The sequence below is a fragment of the Bison bison genome, unplaced genomic scaffold, assembly GCF_000754665.1.
Source record: "Bison bison bison isolate TAMUID 2011002044 unplaced genomic scaffold, Bison_UMD1.0 scf7180017864367, whole genome shotgun sequence".
Taxonomy (NCBI): Eukaryota; Metazoa; Chordata; class Mammalia; order Artiodactyla; family Bovidae; genus Bison; species Bison bison.
This window is the reverse complement of record NW_011494939.1, coordinates 3,193,230-3,199,001: the sequence shown is the minus strand read 5'-3', so window position 1 is coordinate 3,199,001 and position 5,772 is coordinate 3,193,230.

Here is a 5,772-nt window from a genome sequence, read left to right as displayed (position 1 = left end):
CTTGGATACTAAGAATTGGCTTAACCTAGCTTCATGTATTTTCTTCTTATATCCTCTAGAAGAATTTATTAAAATACTTTTGGTAGATGTGAAAGTTGAGCCATGTAAGGTGCCATTTTTATAATCCTAGCTTTATACAGTATATGTGAGGTTTAGAAAATTTGTCATAAATTTCTGAATAATCACAAATCAGAATTCTGAGAAATAGTTGGACAGAAAGTTGAGAATCGATTCCTTTTCCACATTCAAAACATGGTCTTATAAATGTAAATATGCAGCTTTTATAGTAAATGTTTAAATAGTATAGGGCTTCCCTTGTGGCTCAGCTGGCAAAGAATCCGTCTGCAATGCAGGAGACATGGATTTGATTCCTGGGTTGGGAAGATCCCCTGGAGAAGGGAAAGGGTACCCACTCCAGTATTCTGGCCTGGAGAATTCCATGGACTGTCTAGTCCATGGGGTCGCAAAGAGTTGGACACAACTGAGCAACTTTCACTTTTCAAATAGTATAAGTGAGATATGCTATCACATTCCCCTCTTTTCCAGCATTTTTTATATTTTTATTGAGAAAAAAAGAAACAAAAATTAAGCTTTTTTATCTGTAAAGACGTTATATAAGCCATAACAATAGCTTTAAGTAAGATTCTTCAGTGATTGCTTTCTGGCATTAAGAAAATTAAACAGCTTTTTTCACTGATTCTTTTCTGTGGCAAGTCTCCAGTTTACTGGAAAGGTACAGATGAAGTTTGATGAGCTCAAATTTTAAAACCTTAAACCTGTGTTCTAAATGTGCAAGCTATCCTGCTTTTTCAGTTCAGTTCAGTTTAGTTGCTTAGTCTGACTCTCTGACCCCATGGACTGCAGCACGCCAGGCTTCCCTCTCCATCACCACCTGCTTTATAATCATTAGTAATAAATACGTAAAAGCCTCTATAAGAGAAGGCATCTAAAGGAAAGCTTTCTGTGTTTTGAATATCAAAATCTACCAAATCTGAAAAAGATGCAGTCAGAAAAGTAAAGGAAAATGAATTCAGAATATCCCACATTTAAAGCATACTGTACATACCTTGAAAGAAAAAAGAACTAACAGAAATAACTTCAGTGCTCAAATTTGGGTCATAAGACTCAAGGCTTTCTTTGTATCTCATACCAAAGCAGAGTCCAAACAGTGGTGCATACATTTTTGAGTCAAAAGATCACCAATTTTATACACTTTTTCAAGTAAGGATGGTGTTTTTAAAAGTCCATGGTTCATACAACCTACATTAACCAATACTTTAAGACTTCTATGTTGCTTAACAGTCCCCCCAAAAGCTAATTTTATATGTTGAAATTTATAATGGGACAGTACATATCTTCAAAATGTTGCTTAATAGTCCCACCAAAAGCTAATTTTATATGTTGAAATTTATAATGGGACAGTACATATCTTATTTTTTAAGTGGTTTTAATCATTTTTTATTTTTGTGGAATTTTTAGTTTGAAAATTTCTTTCTATGAAAATTTAATCTGCCTGAAAGTTCAACACTAAAACTTATTCTAAGTTTCCAGACCACAAATTTTGGCATTACTATTAAATATGTCATTAGACTTTAGTTTTGGCTTTATATTGAACTTTAGTTGGTTTGACTACATTAATTGTTAAAAATGAAACAATTTATTTCAGGTGAGCTAGGGACTACACCTGAGACCTGTTAGGACCTGATGTTGCATGGGTTTATTTCAGCAAGGAAAGGAAAAGCTTTCTGGGCTTGCTTGGTGGCTCAGATGGTAAAAGAATCTGCCTGCACTGTGGGAGACCTGGGTTCAATCCCTGGGTTGGGAATATCCCCTGGAGGAGGGCATGGCAACCCACTCCAGTATTCTTGCCTGGGGAATTCCATGGACAGAGGAGCCTGGTGGGCTACAGTCCGTGGGGTCTAAAAGATTCGGACATGACAGTGACTAAGCACATGATTCAGAAATGACTCTGAATTCAATTGTTCAGTAGCACTTGGACCTTCTCCAAAAATCAGTTATTATAAATCCTTCTGCATCTTGCCCTCCCAATTTGAAACAAGCAAAATGTGTTTTTATCAGTCTCTAAGTATTTCATTTTACATATAACACTCAAAAGCATTTTGTTTTGCATTTGCAAACTTCAGCTTCATTTTTTTTGTCAAATGAATTCTTATGAAGAATACTTGGAGAACATTTTGTTAATAGTCATTTAAATTATTTATTGGCTTTTTTCAGGTCTCTGGAAAACACTAAGGGTACTCTCACAATTTGTTTGGCTTGTCTGGCTTTGGCACAACTGGATTTGGAAAATCATGTTGGAATGTGAATCCAAAGCATCAAATTTTATGAAAGCAAAGTGTTATCCCAAAAGTGTCAAGCAGCCAAGTGGTACCAGTTTCAACAATAGTGCCAGAATGTTTTTCAGAAAGACAGTTTTTGTTTAAATCTCAGCTTTTTGTCTGACATCTATAGTTAGTCTGTTTGTCCCGGAGAAAGACAAAGAGCCAGCAGCACCTGAAGCTTTTATCTTTTACTTCCTTTGGAAAGTTATTTGACATTCCTGCTGTGATTTCATTATTTTATTTATTATTCTTTTACTAAATCACTTAGTGATAAGACATAGTTAGAAGGAAGATTCACATTTTGTAAAATATTACATGCACTTTAGATGAATAATATAATTCCTTTTATATTTATGTATAAACACAAATCTAAAAGATCAGAGACTATATTTAGGTTGAATATTATTTATTATTCATTCATTCATGTGTATTTTTATTAAGTATATAAAAGGCAGTTGCTAAGTTTTGTAAAGGAATATAAAGATGAATTAGACACAAATCTCATTTCCCTCTATTAAAATTATATAAATATATATAGATAACTAAATAAAAGAGAGAAGAAGGAGGAAGAGAGGGTTATGTGTGTGTGAGAGAGAAAAAGAGTGAGCATTGAAGTGATAAAAACAAATACAGCAAAATGTTAACGACTGGCGAATTTTGGATAATGAGTATAATGGAGTTCTTTGTACTATTCTTATAACTTTTCTTAGGTATTATTTTAAAATAAATTATCATGTGTATGCTCTGAAAAAAAAGGTAGCTGAAATATCTAAGAGACTGAGGGTTTTTGATGTCTAGAGTCCTTGATTGTAGAAATTGCATCTTAAGTCTCTCTTACCTTTGTATTACTTCTGGAATCATTCTTTAAACTTGCGTGTGAGGCACTCAGTAAATGTATAAACACTGACTGCTTATTGTTTCTTTGGAATCCTAATTTTCAGGCAGAATTCCTCAGATCAGACCATAAAACTAGTGTAAACTGTATATACAATTCACAAGAGAAAATATTCAAGAGACAACTTTGCAAATGACTGTATATCAGCTTCATGAACTAAAAGGCAATAAATTTGGACTGATCTCTTGATCTCATTTGCCAACTACTATTAATTAAAACTCTATCCATTCTCACATTCAAACTGTAGGCAAGTTGTAAGCTGAAGTGTTTTCTTTCTCATCTTTATACACCTAGCAGAGACCCTTGATGTAGTAAGTACTCAGTTCTTATTGGCTGTATAAATTAATGAATACAGATTCAAACATTTTTGTGCAAAAGATCCTCAAATTGATGTGCTTATTTTGTTTCTCACACCAAGATTACACTGATCATGAAGCCGAGTTAGCCCAGAGTGTGACATTTGATCCATATGATTCTTTATGATAGCGTTTTTAATTAGAGCTGTAATGTGCAAATTAAATTTAAGAAAAAGTATATGAGGAGTTTGTAAAAAAAGAAAAGGTGATTTCAAAGCTGGAGAATATTAGTGGTCATCCAATATATTTAGCATGTGGTTAACTACTTAATATGTTTTATTGTGTCTTTTTAAAGTCAAAATTCCTATATTATGTATATATTTTTCAAATGACATTTGAATAAAATAGTATAAGGCATCAAAAGTGAGGAAGGGCACTTCTGGACTTGGAGAAACCTCTCAGGTTTGATAATAACATTTTGAGTCATCTAAATTCATACCTATTATCACTTAAGTGAACATTGATGCTGCTTCTGGATCTTATACAAATATTCAGATTTTTGTTTTCCTCATCATTCTGAAGGTTATCTCCCTGGTCGCTCTGAAAATCAGGTGACAGCCATTTCCCATGATGCTTTAAGTGCTGTCAAACTGTCCATCAAGCTGTCACCTGACCAATCGTTCCCATGGTTCTTTTAGACTTCCAGTATGATAAATTGAAAAGCACCATTATCTGTCTGTTGTGAAGAGGAACTGTTTGGGCTTTGATAAGATATCACTACTCCCAGGTGAGAGGCGGCTGACAGCACATCAAAGCAAAAACAACACGTAGAAACACTGAACAGGGGAGCACAGGTTTACAAACATCTGTTGTCGTTTTTATTACTTTTCTATGGGTTTAAGTTTCCTACTCATCCTTAGATAATTCATGAACAGATACTTTGCTTTCTAGATTGCAAATAACAATTGCTGCTCTTTTCATCTTGGGAGAAGAATCTTAAAATTGAAACACATCTGTCTACCTTTTTGATTCATGGCACACAAGCTTTTCACTTTGTAACCAACAAGTTCTGCATTCCTGCTAGTGTCATCATTTAATTTTTTTTTTTTAAAGAAAAACTATCAGTAGAAATATATTTCACTGTAACAAATAATTGGACTTGGGGCTTGATGATAAAATTATTTACTTGCCTTATATGTCATTATTAGTGTACCAGTACTCAAAAAATATGAATTGATTTGTGTTAGCATATATTCAGTTCAGTTCAGTTGCTCAGTCATGTCCGACTCTTTGTGGACACATATTAGCTAGCATATAGCTCTCTATATATTAGTTAACTTATATTTTAGTGTTGATAATGTTAATGAGTCCAGTATTTCGTGAGAAATAAGATTGTGACTTACTATTTATCAGCTTCACTTTTTAATTGCTCTGAATTATGCTAATATAAATCTACGAACTTCAGTTTCTTCACAAGAAACATGAATAGAGAGTACGACATTGCCTTCCATTAATCACCATTGTAGTTAGGTTTGGGATAAGGAAAGTAAGGAAGTAAAAGTGTCAGTCGTTCAGTTGTGTCTGACTCTTTGTGACCCCATGAACTACAGCCTAACAGGCTCCTCTGTTCACGGAATTCTCCAGGCAAGAATACTGGAGTGGGTTGCCATTTCCTTCTCCAGGGTGTCTTTCCCATCCAGGGATTGAACCTGGGTCTCCTGCATTGCAGGCAGATTCTTTACCATTTGAGTCACCAGGATAAGGAAACTTGTTTACGAAGGCCAGGGAGAGTGGTAAGGCAGAGGCTTTCTAAAGAAACCTTTCTGGGAAGTGGGAATATTTTGCTAGAGCTAGTTTTAGAAACAACTTTACATTTTGGATTTAATCTTTGGACTTCAATATCCAAATACGTGTTGTAGAGACGTAAATGTTAAAAGCTGAATACTTGAATCATTACTACGTTCAATATAATCTTATTCCTTAGAAGTTACTCTGTGTGTGTGTGTGATTTGTCCTTTTTCTCTTTCTTCCCTGCTACTTCTGTAAGATGTGATGACAAATTTCTTACATGCTCTGTGCCCTTGCATACTGTCACTGTATGAATACCTAAACATACCCTTTGGAGATCACTCAGGGAAAATAATTTGTTGTTATTTATTGTGGTTTTTAGCAGAATAAAAGTACTGTAGTTGGTTGCTAACATCACCACCTTGTGTACAAATATTTTTTTGCATGCAGT